Source organism: Balaenoptera acutorostrata, chromosome X, assembly GCF_949987535.1.
Source record: "Balaenoptera acutorostrata chromosome X, mBalAcu1.1, whole genome shotgun sequence".
Lineage (NCBI taxonomy): Eukaryota > Metazoa > Chordata > Mammalia > Artiodactyla > Balaenopteridae > Balaenoptera > Balaenoptera acutorostrata.
This window is the reverse complement of record NC_080085.1, coordinates 88,090,270-88,104,245: the sequence shown is the minus strand read 5'-3', so window position 1 is coordinate 88,104,245 and position 13,976 is coordinate 88,090,270. Positions and strand designations below refer to the sequence as shown.

At 37.5% G+C, this 13,976-nt stretch overlaps 1 pseudogene; it reads right to left on the bottom strand.

Moving 5' to 3' along the window:
- Positions 1 to 5,428: 5,428 nt before the first annotated feature.
- Positions 5,429 to 6,087, bottom strand: LOC103013777 (baculoviral IAP repeat-containing protein 5-like; annotated as a pseudogene).
- Between the last annotated feature and the right edge of the window lie 7,889 nt (positions 6,088 to 13,976).

Sequence of the window (13,976 nt, the reverse complement as noted above, 5' to 3'; positions counted from 1 at the left end):
ATATCCATGTACTAGTGTTTCACAAATGTATGTAGATGTTGCTATGATGAATAAAATATAAGCTTATTTATAAGTGTTGCTGAATTTATTGTAGGTTTTTGTTGTTGAGCATTTTCTCAACCAACATATCCTAAATATATGACTCTCGCGTGTGTGTGTGTGTGTGTGTGTGTGAGTGTGAAAGAGAGACTGAAAGACATTGAGAGAGAGAGATAATTTTTTTAAGTATAAAAGAGATCCACATATTTCAAAGATTGGGATCCACTGCTCTAAGCACTTACCTTTAGTAAGAAAAAATCTTGTCTTTGTCTATCTGTCTCTCACCCTCTCTAAACAGCTTCAGAGGGGCTGCATGCAATTATCTTTCCCCTCCTTTTGGTAACTAAAGCATCTTTCTCCTCAGACACTGATGCTGGGATAGACACAACAGTAGCTCTAATAGTAATACTAACTTCCCTTAAATAACATCTTTTATCTGATGCTCTCTAAATGCTATATGGCAAGATCTCACTGTCATAGGGAAGGGAAATGCACAGTGAAGAGATGCTGCAGCTGAGAATAAAATCCAGGCAGGCTGGTCCTTCAAACATTTGTTTTCCTTGTTGAAGCCTGCCTGCCTATTTCTGACAGGGTGGGGCTCTTCTATTTCTGAATTAACCCTGCAGCTCTAGGGGAAAGCTTGGTAACAGAGTCTCTAGACATTTGGGTGATTTGCCAGGCTGCCACTGATTCATTGTACTTAGAGACTTAAGTAAGCTTTTTCATATCCAACATGGTTGAGGAACTAGAAGGTTAGTAGTCAGTTTATGAAATTCATGCTTCATTTTTCAGTGACTTAGAATATGATAAAATATACCCAACATGAAGATTAGGCTGAAGAAAATTTCTTTCTGTGAGGATTCAGAAGGCATTTTCTTAACTGGCACAGGGCCACGAAATCAGCATTAAGAATCCCAGTGAACACCATGCTGCAGGTGATTGGCTGTGCTGAGGTACTCAAGTAAAGAAAGCACAAGATAACTGAGAGCAGATGGCAGGTGTTTTGTATCTATATCTTGGGGGCTTCTGGGTCCAGGGTTATCTTTAGGGGACATAGGACTTGGGGAAAAATCAGAATGTGTGTTTTTCCATCTTCATCATTTGTATCTAGACCAAATCAAGTTGAAATTAACATCTGTGTTACCTTTCAGGAGGTGAGCTATCGTGGAAGGAAACCAACCAGGAGCAAGTCAGAAGCAGGATATTGAGAGAGGCCAAGACCACTTTTATGTTTTGAGCCTCTTGGCGTATGAAAAATGTAGGAAAGCCGAAAGAAGAGGGTTATACAAATCAGCACAGCTTGTTAACTTGTACAAAAGTATCTAATTTATTAGAATAGGTCCTTCATTGGTCTTTCTCTCTCTCCCTCTCCCTCTCCCTTCTCTCTCTCCCTCTCTAGCTCATAGCATAGGGTCTTTTTTTGTTTGTTTGTTTGTTTGCAAATCTCAATACACATCATTCAGCATAGGGCAAGCACCTTCTCTACTGTGTTATTCCCATCTCTATCAGAATTGGAATAAGACCTACTAAAGGTCACAGGGCAAAGATCTGTTGAATTTAAACTGACATTGAGCAATTTAGGCCACAAATGTAACACTTAAAGTAATTTGGTCCAGACAGAAAACACCTGTCCATGCTATGAATCCAGATGGGTGAAGTTAGCAATCTTAGGAGAGTCATAGCAGTGTCCCACAGTAAGGATTAAGAAGACCAATTATCTCAGAAGCCAAATCTTCTGAAATAACTTGTCTGAGGAATCGACCTTTGAAAGGCTCAAGATCTAGTGCAGTTTACTATAAAATGTTTCACCCTGGATACTTCAGAATCTCATTTCCACTTTTGTTATTCTCTCCTTCCCTCTTTCACTTTAATTGTAGTAAAGGAGTCATATTTATCACATCAAGTATATTAAATTTTCAACCCTAGAAAGTAAATCCATTTCACGTGTGTTTTCCCAAATGACTATAGCTGCTTGAAAGGCAAACCAAGGGGAGGTTGAGCCATTGGCAGGGAAGCTAGGGAAGGAAATAAAAGAAGCCTAAGTCGGAAGCTGGGCCTGGGCTTTCTAAGCAGCCAGACTTTCCAGAGGTGACCTTTGTACTGCAGCGAGTTGTCTGGAGTCCATATGACAATCCCAGGGGTGATCAGAAACCAAGTGCCTGTTGAACCGTGGAAAGGAGGGGGAGGTAAGTGGAAGAGTACTTTAAAAAAAAATGTATCAGTGCAGAAACAATATTATGAAAACGAGATCATAGGAATAAAAATATCACTTACAATATCACTACATAATGTTTCAATTCTTAATGTGCTCTTTACATACACACTTAATTTTATAAAATTGTAAACATAATGAAGATACTCATGTGCTCTGTTCTTTATGTAATATTATATCATAAATGGTTTGTCATGTAGTTATATGCTACTCATACTGATAATTTCTAGTGGCTGCACAATATTCCTTTAAGGTTGTTCATCATGATTTAGCTAGCCTATCATGGGTCATTTAGGTCGTTACTAATTTTTTTGCTATTATAAACAATGTTGTAAAGAAAATCTCACTGCATACAGTTTTTGTAACTTCTTGAATTATTTCCTCAGCATAAATTCCTGGCAGTTAAATTACTGGGTGAAATGATATAAACATTTAAATTTTTCTTGAAAAATCCTGCCAAACTGATTTCCAAAAAGACTGGAATAATTGACTAATTTCACCAAGACCATGCCAGAAAACTATGGAAGAAAATTTAAATTAAATTGGTAAAAATATTACCTCCTTATAGCTTTGTTAAACTTTTCTGATTGCTTCCAAGATTGAACATATTCCCATATATTTGTTTGTTAGTTACATTTTCTCTTATGAGACTGCCTCCTCATTTTTTTTTTTCTTGTTGTTAGCCATTTATCTACTGGGGACTTGTAACTTTTCTAATTAAAATTCTGAGTAATTTAAATAACATAGAAAATATCTTCCTGTCATATTTTTATCAGGTTTTGCTTTTGTATTTGAGATACTTTCTTAAACAGGAGAGAAAAAATGTGGAATGCATATGGTTTTATCTTCAATCTTTGTTGAGGGTGACTCTTCATTGTAGCATTTATAATTTAGTGTATAGGCTGCTGGATTCAACACCAAAATGAATATCCTGAAAGGAAAGGAACAAAGAATTATAGTTTGGGAATCAGAGAGAAAATACAATTCAAATCTGGGTAAATGTGTGGTTGATTTTCTTAGGTTTAAAATCTTTTAAATTTTACATCAGCCTTTTTAGTGTCACAGCAGTGTTAATTTAGTGGGGCCGTGATCTGGTGAAAACAAAGTGAAATTGCAGGGAGTAGAGGTGTTCAAATCATGGGATCTTCTATGGCATGTGAAAAACTACAATTGCCCTACAGCCAATCCTTAACTCTCTAAGCCTGTGACGTTGAATTTGACTTACTGTGTAAGGGGAATCATGCAAGTCAATTCTCTAGTTCAGGGGTCTCCAACCCCCAGGCCACGGACTGGTACTGGTCCGTGACCTGTTAGGAACTGGGCTGCACAGCAGGAGGTGAGCAGCAGTTAAGCAAGTGAGGCTTCATCTGTATTTACAGCCACTCCCCATTGTTCACATTACCGCCTGAACTCTGCCTCCTGTCAGATCAGTGGCAGCATTAGATTCTCATAGGAGTGTGAACACTACTGTGAACTGTGCATGTGAGGGATTTAGGTTGCATGCTCCTTATGAGAATCTAATGCCTGATGGTCTGAGGTGGAGCCGAGGGGGTGATGTTAGTGCTGGGGAGCGGCTGCAAATACAGGTTATCATTAGCAGAGAGGTTTGACTGCACAGAGACCATAATAAATCAATCACTTGTGGACTCATATCAAAACCCTGTTGGGCTTCCCTGGTGGTGCAATGGTTAAGAATCTGCCTGACAATGCAGGGGACATGGGTTCGAGCCCTGGTCCGGGAAGATACCACATGCCACAGAACAACTAAGCCTGTGCGCCATAACTACTGAGCCTGTGCTCTGGAGCCCGCGAGCCACAACTACTGAAGCCCATGCACCTAGAGCCTGTGCTCTTCAACAAGAGAAGCCACCACAATGAGAAGCCCGCGCACGGCAACGAAGAGTAGCCCCTGCTAACCGCAACTAGAGAAAGCCCACGTGCAGCAACGAACACCCAATGCAGCCAAAAATAAATAAATAAATTTATAAACAACAACAACAACAAAAACCTTGTCAGTGACTGGCAAGTGAAAACAAGCTCAGGGCTCCCACTGATTCTGCATTATGGTGAGTTGTATAATTATTTCATTATATATTACAATGTAATAATAATAGAAATAAAGTGCACAATAAATGTAATGTGCTTGAATCGTCCTGAAACCATCCCCCCACTGGTCCGTGGAAAAATTGTCTTCCACAAAACCGGTCCCTGGTGCCAAAAAGGTTGGAGACTGCTGCTCCAGTCTATTTCTCTTTCAGGCAAATCCTGAAAGATGCCACGTCTTTGCTACTTTTTAATTGCATTTCCAATGCTTTCATATTTGTATCAGAACTTGGTCAATTTCTGAAAAAGAAGAAAAAAAGAGTCCTAGCTGAAGCATGCTGGATGTGTCCCTGACACCCTTAGGAGTATATAGTTGCTGAGGGAGTTTGTCAAAATTTATGTTTCCATTTTTGGGCTCTGTCACTCATTCTAATAGCTCATAGCAGCTATGCTCCACCCTCTCTCACTTGTTCTGCAATTTTTGAGCATGAGAAAAATAAACGAAGAAAGATTTATAAGGGGAGGGACTGCTGCTGGCAGATGGTGAAAATAACTGTTTCAGGAGCAGGGATAGGTGGATTTAAGAGCAGTTTATTAGAAAAATACTTAGCACTTTGTATTCAACATTGCAAAAACACGTTGGCATCTTTTATTTCATTTTTTTGTTAAAGCTTCTTTTAAAAAGCACTCTTATAGTGTACATATTTACTCTTCGATACCTTACAGAACAAGAATTTCTACAAACATAGTCTGTTCATGTTCTATAAATACTGTGTACTAAATTTGCATTGTTTCCCTGACATTTATTTTACTGTCCTCTTCCCCATAATTCAGATCTTGTCACTTAAAATGCTTGAATCTACCCACCTTTTTCCTTTTTTATTCTAGTCCTAAATTTATCTAACTCAGGTCCCTTTACTGAGCTCTGAGCATATATCTCCAGCTCTTTCTATGTTTCCACCATATATTCTGGAGATCATTTAAACTCATCCTATCCCTAGTCAAGCTCACAGTCTTCTACAAACCTGAACCTCTTTCAGCGTTCCCAATCTCATTCACCTAGTGCAAGCCAGAAACCTTGACATTCTTTCTCTCTCTCTCTCTCTCTCTCTCTCTCTCTCTCTCTCTCTCTTTTTATAGAGAGACTCGGTCACTGTACTTAGCACTAGCTGTACAACAAAAGTAGCCCCTGGCACCACCTTCAAGAAAAATACCAAAAATACAGTTTAAATATTCTAATTTCAAAATGTTGATGTTCTCCTTTCCTGAGGCACAGTTAAGAGGCCCCAGAGAAAAGCTGGTAACGCTGAGGGCTGTGCCTTGGAAACCATGTGTCTGTGTCGCTGTGGGGCAGTGACGGTGGCGTCGCCCCGAGGCAGCCAGCTGCTCAATGGCACAGCGGACTTTCTTTGCAGTTTCTTCAAATTCTTCCTGCTTATTGTTGGTTTCCTTTGCAATTTTGTTCTTGGCTCTTTCTTTATCCAGTTTCAAAAATTCGCTGAGGGTTAATTCTTCAAACTGCTTCTTGACAGAAAGGAAAGCACAACCAGATGAATGCTTTTTATGTTCTTCAATAGGGTCGTCATCTGGCTCCCAGCCTTCCAACTCCTTGAAGCAGAAGAAACACTGAGCCAAGTCGGGCTCGTTCTCAGGGGACAGTAGATGAAGCCAGCCATGGCCATCCGCTCCGGGGTGCAGGCGCAGCCCTCCAAGAAGGGCCAGTTCTTAAATGTGGAGAAGCAGTGGTCCTTGAGGTAGAGCTGCCAGGCCGGGGGTAATGACAGGGCACCCATGCCGCTGCAGCCGAGCAATGCCGCCGTTCAAATCTGATGGTTGAAGGCTGCCGCGGGGCATTTGGCATTACCTCTGAATCCTCCCACTCGCTCACATTTCATAGCCAACCAATTACCAAGATTTACTAATTCTACTTTTTGCTGTTTCCGATGCAATCCTTTCTATCCAGTTTTGTGGTCATTTTCCTAATCCATGTCTTTATAATCTCTTACTTGGACCATTGCAAAAGCTTATTATAATTCCCTTCCTCCAAACTTTCTTCCTCCCAGTTGAAACCATTATGGCTTTAGCAAAAGGTAAATCTGATCATTTCACTCTCTTGCTTACAGATCTTTGATGGCTCCTCATTGTCTTTGGCATGGTTTGAAGACCTGGTTTCTGTCTCTCCTTCAGGCCTCATTTTCTACTAAATCGTTCTACATATCCTATGATCCAGTCACACTTAATTGCTTTCTATACTCCAGGTATACATCCTCACATCTCCATGCTTTCTTTCTTCCCTGGACTAGCTGATTGATATATAAGTAGTCTTTAAGATTCAGCTCAAAGGTCACCTTCTCTGTAAAATGGTCTCCGATTATACTCTCTTCCTGAACTCCTTCCTCATCCCCCACCCCACGAAGTTAGGCATTTCCTCTTTGCTTCTATAGAAGATCGTGCATAATTGAATATAGCAATATCCCATAGCATTGGAATGTCTTATATACTATTTTGTTTTCTACACTAGATGGGGCATCTTTGAGGGCAGAGACTGGTATTTATTTTATATCTCCCCCCTCTACTTAATGTGGTAGGCCCTGGACATTATGTTTGTTGAATGAATGAAGGATGAATAAGTAATAGGCTTTATCCTTTTAGCTACTTTTTCTCCTGGTTCTCTAATTAATTTTTAGGCATTGGAATTTCCATTCCTGGTGCCCCCCCCCCCTACCCCGAGGGTCTTAATCCTCAAGACCATGATTATTTTACCTTTTAAATCCCCTTCCTTTTAACAAGACTCTATGGAACATTTTAAAGCTATAACAACTACATTTTTATATAAAACGCTTAGCTGAAAACTCTAAAAATGTTTCATGATGACAATTTAACACAGTCAAAGACCAGGTATTGCTGTGTCCTCATCTATATGCTGTTCTTTTGGGTAGAGATCTTTCTTGCTGCCCCAGAATTTTAACTCCCTGTTTGTTACTAGAACATTCCACAAGATTCTTCCTCAGCCTTGTCCTGTACAATTTCTTGCTGCTTCTTAATTTTTTTAATGACCTCATGAGTCCATCAATTTTTGCTTTATGAATATCGTCCCTCTTTGATGATTCTTTGTATAAAACTTTCCTGATTCTACATTTTTTTTGTTTTTGAGCTTGACTTTTAGCCTACATCTGTCACTTTCTTTATCACATTCTTTTGCCTTCTTATACCTCTCTTTCTGTGTCTTTGACCTGCTTCAAATTCTGTTACTTCCCTCCTTCTGAGAGCTATTTCCCCTCCCACCTATTATTTTGCAGATGGACAGGTTCCATATACAGTGAGGTCTGTTTTTCTCTTTCACTTTGTTCTTCCTTCATGCCCCATCCCAACCCCACACATGTAAGTTTTTTCATGTGCTTTCTTCCTTTTCTCCTCTATGTAACTGTACACAGTTTCTTATATAGCAATGGGAACCCATCACATTTCTCAGCTGTCCTGTTGCTCATCTCTAGTCATTGTATCTGTTTGCCTTTGCTTGCTGCATTGTCCTTATTCCTCTGTCCATTTCTTGTAGAAGTGTCCTTTATCCTGCATTCACTGGCTATTCAGTGTCAGTTTACCTTTCATTCCAAACCCTTGAAATAAACACAATTTATTAAAACTTTTGATATATGATATAAGATCATAACAAACAAATGGGATAAGAAATAGATTATTTTGCAATGTTGAGAAATTAGGCTAATTATTTCAAAAAAAAGCCTCACTTCATGTCATATACTAAAATAAACTGTAGATTAATTCATTACTTAAACATAAAAATTCAAATCATAAATGGCTAGAATAAAATATACATGAAGATTTAATTGATAACTAGTTGGGGAAGAACTTTCAAGGCATAAAAGCAATAAAGAAATCACCAAGTAAAAAGTCAATATATTTATGTATACATTGTATTTTCTATACAACAAAAAGTATAAAAACAATAGTACAATCAGAAAACCAGTTAGGAAAATATTTCTAATGGAAATGACCAAAATTAATGTTCTTAATTTTTAATTAACTAACAAGAGTGTAACAAGAATGACACCAAGTTGACAAAACACATGACAGTTCATAAAAAATTAATATCAAATATAGTAATTAAAGAAATGTAACTTCAGTAATATTTCTCATGTAATACTGGTAGGAATAAAGTGAGATGAGTATTTTCACAAATTGTTGGGAGAAGTGCAGGCAACCTTTCTGAAAAGCAGTCTCTCTTTCTGTGTATGTGTATACACATAGGCACAGATTAACACAGAGCATGCATGAAGCCATAAAACGTTCACATTAAAACTTCTTGAGAATGCATGATAACAAAATATCAAACTATGTAGACAAAATGTCCACAGCAGCATTATTTATAATGATACAAAGTTGGATAATTAAGTATTCAACAATAGGGAGATATTTATATATGTCCAAAAATTGAATACAATGCAGCTATTAGTAGTCATGTTTTCAAAGAATATTCACTTTTCAGGAACATATTAATAATATAATTATAGGTAATAAAAATGAAGATACACAACTGCTGGTGCAAAATTATACTAATTTTTAAAAGGTCTATATTGTGCAGAAGAGTCAAGTACATAAATCAAAGTATGGATGATGATGAAATTATAAATGATTTTAGTTATAAAAATATTTCCCAATAATTTTCAAATTGTCTTATGGTGATATTTTACTTCTAAAATTATATAAATTACAGAGTTATTCTATGAAGGAAAATATATGACTGTCTGTGTTCCTTTTATGAATATGCTCTTGGATAGTTTGCATTGTTTTGGAATTTTTAATTTTTATTTTTTATTCTTTTTTAAATTGAAAGTGCTTTCTTTCACTCTCTTAGCTGTGATTTTGCCCACAAATTTCTTATGAGACCCCGATCCTTTTATACTAATATGTTCTCTAAAATCCAATTTCGTTGCTGATCTGAAGATCATTTCAACTAAGGATCTAAATTATTAAAAGTACATCCCTTGGAAACACTCCAATTAAAATATTACTTGGAAACTCACCACCAATTCTCTGCATAATTCCTTTGTGAAGTGAATTCATGAGACAAACTTCTTTTGATGATATTCTCCTGTTGTACTCCTTCATCCCTTTAGAAAGTCCTGCATCTTTTCCTCCTTTTCTTTGTTCCTCTCCCCTCTCCATTCCCTTTCTCTGACTTCTCCTTCCCTCCCTTTCCCTCCTTCACCTTTTCCTGCATGTCCATTCCTTGGCTTCTGCTCTGCTCAACTAGATCTACTTTACTTCCTTTGATTACTCTTCTCCATTTATCTTTGTTTTATGCCAGTCTTATTTTTTTTCTACATGAATTCTTTTGACTTTCCAGTCACCTCTCTGTACCCTACTTATCTATCAATCCTTTAGGTTGACACTCTGGATGTACTGGAGTACTTATATAGACTGGCATAACCTTTCTTCTTTTTTTCCCCACTAAGAAAAAAATTCATTTTTGTAACTTGATCAGCACTGGCTTTTGAGGTTTGACAGTCATGTTGCTGATACACATTCATTTTATTTTCTACTATAACCCTTAGACCCTCTTGTGATTCTGTTTTACATTGGTGCATATGATTAATTTTTTCTTTGTGAAATACATTATATTTATGAATGCTTTATTGAATCTCATTTTATTGATTTCTGCCCAATTAAAAATTTGTCCTGCTTATACTCTATTTTTATACCTATCCTACGGTGTGCAGGAGCACCTGCAAATTTTATTAGCATCTTCTCCCTTCTATTCTCTAAGTAGTAAAAGAAAATATTGAATTGTTTTGAACTCAGAGTGGATCCCTAAGGGACCACATTGACACCTCCACCCAATGCAGTATGGAACTGTTAGTAACAGCTCTTTGTAATCAATTTATTTTAACTAGTTCTGTATCTAAGCTATCCATCTATGGCATTTCCTCATAATTTATCCTTTAAAAATTTGTTTTGTTAGCCCAAGTCTCCACGAACTTTTTCTTTCTTAATATCCTAAACTTATCCTTTGACGGAATGACTGAATTGTGATTTCATATGATTATTTTTTTAATTTACAATTCTTTTAACATCTTTATTGGAGTATAATTGCTTTACAATGGTGTGTTAGTTTCTGCTTTATAACAAAGTGAATCAGCTATACATATACATATATCCCTATATCTCCTCCCTCTTGCGTCTCCCTCCGACACTCCCTATACAACCCCTCTAAGTGGTCACAAAGCACCGAGCTGATCTCCCTGTGCTATGCAGCTGCTTCCCACTAGCTAGCTATTTTACATTTGGTAGTTTATAAGTGTCCATGTCATTCCCTCATTTCATCCCAGCTTACCCTTCCCCTTTCCCATGTCCTCAAGTCCATTCTCTACATCTGCATTTTTATTCCTGTCCTGCCTCTAGGTTCTTCAGAACTTTTTTTTTTTTAGCTTCTATATATACGTGTTAGCATACGGTATTTATTTTTCTCCTTCTGACTTACTTCACTCTGTATGACAGTCTCTAGGTAGATCCACCTCACTACAAATAACTCAATTTCCTTTCTTTTTGTGGCTGAGTAATATTCCATTGTATATATGTGCCACATCTTCTTTATCCATTCATCTGTCGATGTAAACTTAGGTTGCTTCCATGTCCTGGCTATTGTAAATAGAGCTGCAATGAACATTGTGGTACATGACTCTTTCTGAATTATGGTTTTCTCAGGGTATATGCCCAGTAGTGGGATTGCTGGGTTGTATGGTAGTTCTATTTTTAGTTTTTTAAGGAACCTCCATACTGTTCTCTGTAGTGGCTGTATCAATATACATTCCCACAAAGAGTGCAAGAGGGTTCCCTTTTCTCCACACCCTCTCCAGCATTTATTGTTTGTAGATTTTTTGATGATGGCCATTCTGACCACAGTGAGGTGATACCTCACTGTAGTTTTCATTTGCTTTTCTCTAATGATTAGTGATGTTGAGCATCCTTTCATGTGTTTGTTGGCAATGTGTATATCTTCTTTGGAGAAATGTCTATTTAGGTCTTCTGCCCATTTTTGGATTGGGTTGTTTGTTTTTTTGATATTGAGCTGCATGAGCTGCTTGTAAAGTTTGGAGATTAATCCTTTGTCAGTAGCTTCATTGACAAATATTTTCTCCCATTCTGAGGGCTGTCTTTTTGTCTTGTTTATGGTTTTCTTCGCTGTGCAAAAGCTTTTAAGTTTCATTAGGTCCCATTTGTTTATTTTTGTTTTTATCTCCATTTCTCTAGGAGGTGGGTCAAAAAGGATCTGGCTGTGATTTATGTCATAGAGTGTTCTGCCTATGTTTTCCTCTAAGAGTTTGATAGTTTCTGGCCTTACATTTAGGTCTTTAACCCATATTGAGTTTATTGCTGTGTATGGTGTTAGGGAGTGTTCTAATTTCATGATTTAACATGTAGTTGTCCAGTTTTCCCAGCACCACTTACTGAAGATGCTATCTTTTCTCCATTGTATATTCTTGTCTCCTTTCTTAAAAATAAGGTGCCCATATGTGTGTGGGTTTATCTCTGGGATTTCTATTCCTGTTCCATTGATCTATATTGCTGTTTTTGTGCCAGTACCATACTGTCTTGATTACTGTAGCTTTGTATTATAGTGAAGTCAGGGAGCCTGATTCCCCCAGCTCCGTTTTTGTTTTTCAAGATTGTGTGGACTCTTTGGGGTCTTTTGTGTTTCCATACAAATTGTGAAATTTTTTGTTCTAGTTCTGTGAAAAATGCCATTGGTAGTTTGATAGGGATTGCACTGAATCTATAGATTGCTTTGGGTAGTATAGTCTTTTTCACAATGTTGATTCTTCCAATCCAAGAACATGGTATATCTCTCCCTCTGTTTGTATAATCTTTAATTTCTTTCGTCAGTGTCTTATAGTTTTGTACATACAGGTCTTTTGTCTCCTTAGGTAGGTGTATTCCTAGGTACTTTATTCCTTTTGTTGCAATGGTAAATGGGAGTGTTTCCCTAATTTCTCTTTCAGATTTTTCATCATTAGTGTATAGGAATGCAAGAGGTTTCTGTGCATTATTATTGTATGCTGCTACTTTACCACATTCATTGACTAGCTCTAGTAGTTTTCTGGTAGCATCTTTAGGATTCTCTATGTATAGTATCATGTCATCTGCAAACAGTGACAGCTTTACTTCTTCTTTACTGATTTGGATTCCTTTTATTTATTTTTCTTCTCTGATTGCTGTGGCTAAAACTTCCAAAACTATGTTGAATAATAGTGGTGAGAGTGGACAACCTGGTCTTGTTCCTGACCTTAGAGGAAATGGTTTCAGTTTTTCACCATTGAGAATGATGTTGGCTGTGGGTTTGTCATATATGGTCTTTATTATGTTGAGGTAAGTTCCCTCTATGCATACTTTCTGGAGGGTTTTTATCATAAATGGGTGTTGAATTTTTTCCAAAGCTTTTTCTTCATCTATTGAGATGGTCATATGGATATTCTCCTTCAATTTGTTAATATGGTTTATCACATTGTTTGACTTGTGTATATTAAAGAATCCTTTGTTTATATGTGCCACATCTTCTTTATCCATTCATCCAATGATGGATATTTAGGTTGCTTCCATGTCCTGGCATATATACAATGGAATATTACTCAGCTATAAAAAGAAACGAAACTGAGTTATTTGTAGTGAGGTGGATGGAGTTAGAGTCTGTCATACAGAGTGAAGTCAGTCAGAAAGAGAAAAACAAATACAGTATGCTAACGCATATATTTGGAATATAAGGGGAAAAAAAAGTTATGAAGAACCTGTGGTAAGACAGGAATAAAGACACAGACCTACTAGAGAATGGACTTGAGGATATGGGGAGGGGGAAGGGTAAGCTGTGACAAAGTGAGAGAGTGGCATGGACATATATACACTACCCAACGTAAAAGAGATAGCTAGTGGGAAGCAGCCGCATAGCACAGGGAGATCAGCTTGGTGCTTTGTGATCACCTAGAGGGGTGGGATAGGGAGGGTGGGAGGGAGGGAGATGCAAGAGGGAAGAGATATGGGAACATATGTATATGTATAACTGATTCACTTTGTTATAAAGCAGAAACTAACACACCATTGTAAAGCAATTATACTCCAATAAAGTTTAAAAAAAAAAAGAATCCTTGCATTCCTGGGATAAACTCCACATGATCATGGTGTATGATCCTTTAATGTGCTGTTGGATTCTGTTTGCCAGTATTTTGTTGAGGATTTTTGCATCTATGTTAATCAGTGATATTGGCTTGTAGTTTTCTTTTCTAGTGACATCTTTGTCTCGTTTTGGTATCAAGGTGATGGTGGCCTCGTAGAATGAGTTTGGGAGTGTTGCTTCCTCTGCTGTATTTTGGAAGAGTTTGAGAAAGATAGGTGTTAGCTCTTCTCTAAATGTTTGATAGAATTCGTTTGTGAAGCCATCTGGTCCTGGGTTTTTGTTTGTTGGAAGATTTTTGATCACAGTCTCAATTTCAGTGCCTGTGATTGCTCTGTTTATATTTTCTATTTCTTCCTGGTTCAGTCTCAGAAGGTTGTGCTTTTCTAAGAATTTGTCCATTTCTTCCAGGTTGTCCATTTTATTGGCATATAGTTGTTTGTAGTAATCTCTCATGATGCTTTATATTTCTGCAGTGTCACTTGTTACTTCTCCTTTTTC